The following is a 9968-nucleotide window of genomic DNA, read 5'->3' on the forward strand; positions in this document are numbered from 1 at the left end:
GGATTATTTTTTGCTTTCATGGTGAATTCATGTCTATTAGGCTGTTGGACTTTTACAGGGTTTTATAGTGCTTCGGGTTGCTTTGTAGGGATGTTCTTGGGGTTTTAAAAGACTTTTAGCGTGTTTTTAGGGCTTCACGTGTTCTTTATTTTGCGTTTTAAGGCATTTGCATAATATTAGGGCATTTATTATGTTTTCGGGACGTAAGGAGTTTTTTTTAAGACTTATGGCGCGAGGCCTCCGCCATGGCGCCGGTGAAGCTGCGCGCCGAGAGTCGGGGTTTGCGTGGCGAAGCGCTTTCTCCAGTGGAAGTCACGAAGAGGGACTTGAAACAGAGAAGGTGGCGATCGAATCATCCGAAGGCTTTTTCGGGGAGCGTCCGCGAGGGGCAAGGCTTTGCACTTCGAAGAAAGCTAAAGATTCAGCAGTTACAAGAAATTGCTTTGGAAGGAAAGAAAGTTTCAAACCTCACGGGAATCCCAGTTCACAGATCAATACCCAGACCACCTGAACCATCTCTATTTAGCTGAAGAAGAAAGGCTCAAGAAACAAATCAGAAAAGTTCGCCAGCCTTTGCCAGAAGGACAAGTTGCACCACCTTTGCCAGAAGATCACGCCAGCCTTGACCAGGCTGTGTCTGAGGAACAGTGCAGTCTGGACCATCCTCTTCCAGAAGAACATTGTAGCACCGCAGTAAACTCCTTTGCTACCCTAAAGACAAAGAGGAAGAAAACATCCAATCAGAAAGCACAGGAAGAAAATTCACAGATCCAAGCCAAACGTGCTGCTAAGAAACAGGAATTTGAGCGGAGGAAACAGGAGCGAGAAGAAGCTCAAAGACTCTACAAAAAGAAGAAAATGGAAGTGTTCAAAATATTAAGCAAAAAGACTAAAAGGGGCCAACCAAATTTGAATTTACAAATGGAATATCTTCTTCAAAAAATACAAGCAGGAAATTAAATCAGATACATCCTTAATCAGTGGCTGAAGCATCTGCATATGTCGACTATTTCTGAATGGACAAGGGGACTTCAAATCTTCCAAGGGAAAGTTCCATTGTCTTTTCAGTACATCTTTCACAAACTTTTTGAAACTTTCTTGTGCAATGTGCCTCTTAACAGCCAGCTAAATATATGAGCATAAACTGTATTGCTAAGTTACACTAAGTGTAAAATGTTGCAAATGCTCTTTTTTTAAAGGACATTTTCTATACAGGTTGTACATTATAGGACTTGTTTTAATTTGTTTCTAAAGAAAAATAGATTGAAGAACCGAAAGCACCTTCTATTTGGGAGCAGACTCAAACATAAATACTTTTGTAATATGTAAAGTAAGTACAAAATGTTTTATAGGAACAGCTTTAATGCAGTGCTTCAATTTACACAGTGTTCAGCAATTGCGATCTGCGATTCATTTCAACAATGGAGGCCAACAGTCCTGCTTTGCTTTTATTTTAAATTAAGTGCATTTTGCTGGGAGATGGACTTTCTAGAAATATCAGGGCAGAAATTTTATTCAGGACAAGTAGTGCTGCAACTACCTTGTGGCCCACTATATAAGGATATGATCTCTAAGAGCAGATGTGGGCATAAGGACTCAGTCATTAGTTGTAAATATTTCCTGAAAGAAATGAAATACTTTCTTAATCTTTGGTCATTCCGATAGTCATGTAAACCAGTAGTGTTGCAACAAGAATTAAGCTTTCCAGATCTGTGCAACTGTATTGTAAGAACACTGTCACTGAAATGTGTCCCCTGTTGGTGCCCTTGGGAACTAAGGCAAGTACTGGGATGTTTCTTCTGCTTATTTCTTGGCAATCATTGAAAAACATGTTGGCAACAATCATTGCAAGCAAAAGGTTTGTAATAACAGTCATTTAAAAATTGTGATTGCGTAATGAAATGTTAAAAGTGGTAACGAATGTCGCCTGAAACTGCATTACAGCTGTAGTAGGACTTCCATGTACACTATCAATTGATTCTGCATTCTAAAATGCAATGGGGAGAAAGACCTGCGATCTTTACTTTGGGAAAAGCAGCCACATAACTGAAGGGGAAGCCAGAGAGATTGCTTTGGCACGATCCCAGCTTATTGCATTGACAGACAGAATGCAGTAGGAGATGCTGAGTTTATTAAAGAAGGTTGCACAAGATAGGTTACCCTTTTACACTTCTCACACAAATTGTCCACTGACATTAGTTACACTGTGTCGACCTTCTTCCAGATTGCACCTCGTTTGTTCCCTTTGCAGTATGTTTCCCTTCCTCCTCCTCTTCATTTTTGCTTCTGAGAAATTGTTGACCTTTCGTTTTCAAATAGATTGGTTTTCAAACAAAGGTGCCACTCACATCATGGAGTAGCCTTTGTGTACTATTTCAATAAAGGGTGATTTCACAGGATAAAAAAAAAATTAGACTTATGGCGCATTAGGGTGTTTTAGAAAGCCTTTTACCATGTATTTAATGGTCTTAAGATGTTTTAGAGAGTCTTTAGGGGTGGTCTTAGCATTTTAGAAATATTTTAGACGTTTTAGGGTTTTTAAGGCATTTATAGTGTTTTTAAGACTTTTAAGGTGTTTTTAGAACACGGCTGACAGGTACACACTATTTCAATCAGGCTCTGGTTAGTGCCTCTCAATCAATTGGTGACATGGGAGTCTGGATAATGGATTACCTTTACTCTGCAGATGAGAAAACTCACTCAAAAAGACACAGGTGTTGACCCACAGGCACACAACTGGTTAACAACAAAGACATATTCACAACCAGTGTTGGGAGCCAGAGCCCTAAGCCCCACATACCTGTCCCCAGCCGAACAGTCAATCTATCCTGAACCATCAAATGATCTGAGCAGATCCTCCCACCCAACTCCCCTTCCCATGCCAAATATTTTATTTCAGAGGATGGCAGTGAATCTGCAGCTCTGAGAGAGGGACATATCTGATCGGAGCACATGGAGCAGATGAAGGGGGAGGAGGGGAATGTGGAGCACATCCTGGCACACCAGGACTTGAGGATGATGTTCCCACTAAGAGAATCCAGTCCACATAGAAGACCACATGGCCAGCCCCACGATGAGACAAGACACCCCTCAAAGACCCATAGCCTTAGAGGGGACAACACTGAAGACTCAGTGTGGGAAATGCGCCCGAACTAATCCTGCCACACCGAGGCATAACACTAAGGGGGTACAGCAGAAGAGAAAGAAAACGAAGCACCAAGGTCTCCAGGGAATGCCAAAGGATGACTTTGGGGCCAGTACTTGGTACACCAACAGACTGGACTGGAAAACACTCTTAAAGGCCAACAAACCGACCTTGAACTAACGATGAGCCACTTCTTTCTTGTTGAGTTGTTTTCTTTCATTGTCATTGGATTTTGGTTGTTTTGTTGCTTTTAGTGCTTGGTTTTGCTGTTTTGTTTTGTGTATGTTATTACATCTACAGGTCTGTCTAAATAAGATAGGCTGGATGAACAATCTGGAGGAGAGAAAACAGGACCAACACTTCTGGGGAGACATGGGAGAGAGGGAGGTGTGGGGAAAGGTAGTAGTGTTAAGAAACCCAGAGAAAAGGGAAGAACAGGTGATGCAAATCAGTGGTGACGGGGATGTAGGAGGCCTGGTAGGGAGTGATCAAGGGAAATGGAACCAATGGAACCAAGAGGAATTACTGAATTACTGAAGCACAAATGAAAAGTGAGCATGGCAGTGGGCCCAAGAGGCAAATCAAAGGGAATAGAAAAGCAAGCTAGGAAGCAAGGGTCAATTATAGAGGTTTAAAAAAAGGCATGTACATATTTAAATATATGAGCATGGGGAAATAGATCTATGTCCCTATATTTATAGGTTTTGTATTAAGGTAGCAGATGGACATTGGGCCTCCGCTCAAGGACTCCCTCGTTGCAAAAATACTGTTCTATTGAATTGGCATTCTATGATGCTCACCTTCCCTACACGATCACTGAACACAAAGCAGGTACATAAGCAAATGTGGTGAAGAAAGCTAATGGTACCCAGCTATCAAATATATAGCATGTGAGGTCTTAAAGGCTTAAAGGAAAACAAGCGCCCATCTAGCTCAGAAGAAACAAAGCCCACATGGAAGAAGCACACCAGCTTGTGCGATCATGAGGTTTTGAAAAGATTTGGTAGCAGGCATCATCAGAACAAAAAAAATCTTATCCTTGCGAATGAGCGGGGAGTGCTGGGTACAGACACAAAGCCCATTTACAGTCCTCTGGACATCCCTAACAGAAGGGTGTCAGGGAGGAGATAAACCAAGACAGGTACCAGATAATAACGATGAAACACAGCTTTCCCCTAGTTCCTACATGTTTCCTATCTCCCACTATCATGATCCCAATTCTAATTTACAAATCAGGCTAGACTAGAGAATGTACACTTGGACAGATAGGAACAGGAAACATGGGGAATCCAGGGTGGATGAGCCCTTGAGGACCAGTGTTATGAGTGCAGACTCGGGAAGGGTGGAGGGAGGGTAGGTTGGAAAACGGAAACCGTATACAGGGATCTACATTTAACCTCAACAGAAAAGTGGGTGAAGGAACATCAGACAGTGCAAGATATGAGAAAATAATTAGTAAATTATCAAGGGTAGCTCGAATGGAGGGGGAAAAATGAGGAGCTGAGGCCAGGGGCTTGGGTGGGGTGGAGAGTGGATATTTTGAGAATAATGAGGGCAATGAATGTACAAATGTGCTTTACACAACCGATGTATATATGCATTGTGGTTAGTGTTGCATGAACAATTTAAAAAAAGGTCTGGACAGAGGGCACATGCAAGGATGATCTCAGGCTGGATTAGATCAGCAAAATCACCTCCTGGAGTTGCCTCACCCTGTGTCTATTCCTGAGTCAGGCATGAAGCTTAGGGCCCATAGTCCCAGGAGCTGGACAGGGAGGGAGGCGGGGTTCTGAGGTCATTCCATAGGGGCAATGGCCCTCCTGTCCTGCCGGGCCCACCCTCCTTTGTAATCCTGCTGGCTGGAGCACGGCTTTCATGGAGTCCACACCATGGGAGCTCTACTACTCATGGGGGATTGGCAGGAAGCCTCTGCTTATGCGCACACACCACCACCTAGCTGGAGGATCTCTGTGAACAAAGCCTGAGGCAGACAACAAGCCCACTAATTGATGCTGTAAGAGATACAATCAGCATCCAGAAACCTGCAACTGGGAGTAAGAGGCAGCATACTTGGCCCCAGCCACTCCCACTGCCATCTTCAAGGAGTGACATTCTAAAGCAGAGGGTTTTCAAAAGGCACTGCCAGGACTGTGGAATGAGCAGCTCATTTGTGGACATGGATACTGTGTGATCCAAAAGTATTACCTCTTCCTTTCCATTCAGGTGAGACAAAAAAAAGTTCCAAATAGAAAGCCATGCATCTAAACAGTATCCAATAGCCACTCATGTGCAGTGCTGCTGCCTCCAAAGAGCTTTCCTAGGTTTTTCTCTCTGTGGACAGATATACCTTGGTCCTTGGCTCTGCATGAGAAAGAATTCACGCCAAAGCCAGGTTTGTGATCCAATTGTGTTTTAGGAGAGATAGGGAGGCATGGTAGGCAACCCTGGTGGACCCCAGTGGCTGAATTGAATTTACTTGGCCTAGCCAAGTGTACCTGGCCTTCCAGGTGTACCTGGCCTTCCTGACTGGAAACCTGGACCTCTGAGCACGCTCGGTGTGCCACTCTTTCCTGGGTGGCTAGCTTGGCCCTCTGAGCATGCATCATGGACAACCTAGTCCCTATGCTAGCTACCTAAAATTTACACCCTGAAGAGATATGGACCCAAATCTTTGGGGTACAAGGCGACGACATCTTTAGGTACTTCCTGCTGGCAAAAGGGTGAAGTGGGGCTTTGGGTCCATACCCTTTCTACTCTGCTGGGAGGGGTTGTCCATTCAGGTCTAGGATGGATAAGGTTGAGGTGGTCCAGGAGATGGTGGTCCTAGAGGTGGCACACTTGGTTCAGAGGGCTTGGTAACTTGAGAACTTCTGGAAAAACAAACAAACGGACAAAAGGGTGAACAGTTTAACTGAGACAAGGCTAGGCTTGTGAGGTGGCAGTGCCCTTGAAATTAGGTGAGTGTCACAGGAAACAAAAAAAAAATCTTAGGATTATCAGGCATGTGTGTTTGTTCGTTCTAAGTATAGGCATGGGAGTAAAAGCATCCACAATTTCCCCTTGAGGGTACAGGGTTTGGGAACTACTGGGTGCACTGAGATCACTGCTTCATTTATGATCCTAATGTTTGGACCCATTGCTAAGAACCATGCTTCTATTTAATCCTATTATCCCTCAATTATTAACTTTGGTCAAACAAATTTTGTTTTCATTAATTACTTTCATAGTTATCTATCTATCTATCTATACACACACATTTAATTGAATGGAATGAAAAGGTCATGCGTTATAGCGTTAAATTGTAATATTGGAATACTACAGCGGGAGTCAACAGGGATCAAAAGTAAAGTAAGTGTCTGAGTCATTTTTAATTTTCTTGGCTTCAAATTGAATAAAAGACTTGTAAATTACCCAGAGACCAAATTCCCATGGTGCCTCCTTCAACGTGTAGAATGTTCAGGGATGTTTCAGGGCTGGGAGAGTAGTAACCCCTAAGTCCAGGATCCCTTAGGGCAGGGGTCCTCAAACTGTTTACACAGGGGGCCAGTTCACTGTCCCTCAGGCCGTTGGAGCACCAGACTATAGTTAAAAAAAACCAAACTATGAACAAATTCCTATGCACATTGCACGAATCGGCTACTAAGTAGGACATGCAGAGGCAGCAAAAACACCCTGAGGGTGGGATAAATGTCGTCAGGCCACATGTGCCCCACGGGCCACAGTTTGAGGATGCCTGCCTTAGGGGTTCCTGGGTGCACTGGGGATGAAGGTCTCTACTGCTCCTCAAAAGGAGAAATGCTGTAACTTCTGGCATTTCGGCCCACTTTCCAATCACTTTACAAAACTGTTCCAGGTGAATCAGGGTTAGAAGGGAAAGTGTACCATTCTCTGGCCACCATTCTCCTTTCTCAAATAAAGTTGCATAGTGTATCAGCTTTTGTTTGTCTAGCCTCTGTGTCAACTCTATCCCAATTGGACAGGATTCATGCAAGGGGGCAATTCCTGAGTATGAAGCTGCTAAGTCCCATCTAGAAAGCACAAAAGAAGGCTATGTAGAGCTTGCTGCCTCAAGGTCAATAAACCCCACTTGAGAGCGAGCCCTTTGTTGCCCTGAATCTGTTGCCTCAGGAAGATGCCCCAGCAAGAAGTAAGGGATCAAAGACAACTCACTGAGGGCGACTTTAAGTCCAACCATTATTCTAGACAAGCTAAGAGGACCACTGCTTGGAATGGCCCCACGGCCTTCCAAGATGCCTGCTGGCGGGAGCAGACTCTCAAATCTCTGAAGGGAAGGGGCATCTGGAAGCTCAGGGAACCTTAAGGGAATTGGAATTTCTGTCTGGAACATCGTGGCAGTGGAACTGTGTATTAAGAGCTTTCCCCAAAAGTGCCTTAAGCAGCAACACTGAAAGCCTAAAGGTAACAGTTACTCAGGTAGGGTTCCATAGGCCATTGGCCTAAGCCTGGGCCACAGAAAACCAGCCTGTAACAAGGAACAAACCTACACTGGTAGAACACTAACACTATAACACCTCAAGTTTTAAATTCAGGAAATAATTTTAAACATTTTTATTCTTTACTTTCATAGTTATCAATATGTATATATGGCATTCAAATATATAAAACGTGCAATGTTTTTGAAATGTAACCAAATTGTCACATTGATAATTTATAAGTTTGGTACCAGATAAGTTTCAATTAAATGTTATAAAAATGTTGTGCTGGGCATTATAGGGCTAAAGCAGCTTGTTTGAAAAGCCAGGAGAAAGGGAATGGAGGGGAAAAGGGAAATATTTGGCTCCCAGGACAAGGCAGGGCTAACTCCCAGGTCTATTCAACCAGCTCCCTAGGCAGTGCCCTTCCACATGTTTGGGCTGGTGGGCACCATCTTGGCCAGGGTCACAGGCCCCGTTTCCCCATGGCCACAATGGCGGCTATATAGGATCTCTGGGAAAAGCTTAAACAGCCTTGACAAGAGTGAAGCCATTATGAGCTGACAGAAGGCACCATGTAAAGTAAATAAAGTAGCTATGAACTGTAAATGAACTAGCTGATATAGGGGAGTGCACATAGGCTGTGCAGATGTGCCCAAGGGAATGTCCCAAAGGATATGGATGCTCAGAAGATTCGCGAGAGCGACCAGAGCAGTCTTTGTTCAACTAAGAATGACTAACTGCAACACCCTGCTTCTCTACTCTGCCTGCTTGCACACCTGCACATTGCAAAAGTATAAAAACCTTTGGACAATTAGACTGGGGCTGCTCAGGAAAAAAACTTTTTCTGATGAACTTGCCAGCGGTCGGAGTAGTTTTCTTTCTGGGAATGGACAGTGGCTACAACATTTCGAGGTGCACCGAGATCCAATTGCCACTGTTTGGGCTTGCTTAGAAAGGAAACCTCCTTAACAGGAGTGCTCTCCCCAGAACTACGGATTTCTGGTTTCTCTAGGCCAGGGGTCCTTAAACTCTTTAAACAGGGACCAGTTCACTGTCCCTCTGATCAGTTGGAGGGCCGAACTATCGTTTCAATAAAACTATGAACAAATTCCTATGCTTCCTGTACATACCTTATTTTGAAGTTTAAAAAAAAACACACAAACAAACGGGGCACAAACACTCAGCGGACAGGATCAAGGTCCTCGGCTACCCGCATGTGGCTCACAGGCTATTGTTTGAGGACCCCTGCTCTAGGCGCTCACAAAGAGAATGTAGTTTCAGCCCTAAAGCCTGGAGACTCCGCAATTTGTTTAAAGGTGATTGGACAGAAGGAGTTCCTGATTTGCCCATGCAAGACTCGTTTTCCCTTCCCCTATTTCCCAGAGTTCATAGTTATGTTTATGGGGAACCAGGACATCCCTATTTGATCCCTAAAATTGATGCGTGGATTGACATTGCCACTAATAAGCCAGCATAAACAAAAGACTTACTTCCTCCTGCAACAGAAAGGGTTCTTGTTTCAAGATTTCAGGAAACATGGCAGGACCAGAAAAAAAATAGACCCAAGGTCCTAAAACCACTAAGGTGGAGGCCGCCCTTCCCCAACCCCTCCCCATACCCCTCTGTCTCGGCTTTATTCCTTTTTGCAGGAGGACTCTGGGAGTGGGAGAACTAGCTTACGACCCTTCATTATCACTGCCACCCTGTCAGGTGCATGGGGCTGGAGAGAGAGAAATACTCACAACTCCTTTCTGAGTCCACACCCCAACATACACTAGGGCTGGTATGGGATCTCGACCGCCCCACCCCCCAAGAAGGATGATTCGGCAGCAGCCATTCTCCACTCAAGGCAAGCAGCCCCAACACCTGGGGAAGACCCCTGAGTCCCTTTTGGGTATATATCCCCTTGTATTCCAGTGATTTGTATACTTGGAATCAACAAAATCCCTTTTTCTGACAAAGCAGGTCTGATTCCTTGATAGAATCGGTTTTCCATATGCATTAGCCCACCTCCAGAAATTGCCAGCAACTTCTCCAGGTGCTGTTCACAACACAGGTACAGTAGCCCTGCCAGAGAGAGGCCCAGTAAGCAGTCAATGGACATGATGGTCAGACAGCAGGCACTCCCCATGTGAGGGAAACTCTTTTTGCCACTGCACGAAAAATGTGAGATCCAAACTCCTTGCAAGGCACAGAAGGCCTAACCAGGTATCACCAGTTTCTGTTGCAGGCCCTCAGTGGAACAGCTAGAAAACCTATGAATTTATCTAAGGTCAGTGAGAATTTTCAGGCTCTTACAAGAGAATGTCTGCGTGCCTTTTTAGAGTGACTGATGGAAGCCTACGGGCTTTATATCCCTAACGGCCTGGAGGCCCCGAGAACAGGAG

The 9968-nt window shown here is 44.5% G+C and overlaps 1 pseudogene; it reads left to right on the forward strand.

Moving 5' to 3' along the window:
* The first annotated feature begins 240 nt into the window (after positions 1 to 240).
* On the forward strand, positions 241 to 1032 carry LOC142436904 (thyroid transcription factor 1-associated protein 26-like; annotated as a pseudogene).
* The last annotated feature ends 8936 nt before the right edge of the window (positions 1033 to 9968 follow it).

This window comes from Tenrec ecaudatus, unplaced genomic scaffold (genome assembly GCF_050624435.1).
Source record: "Tenrec ecaudatus isolate mTenEca1 unplaced genomic scaffold, mTenEca1.hap1 Scaffold_784, whole genome shotgun sequence".
Classification (NCBI taxonomy): Eukaryota; Metazoa; Chordata; class Mammalia; order Afrosoricida; family Tenrecidae; genus Tenrec; species Tenrec ecaudatus.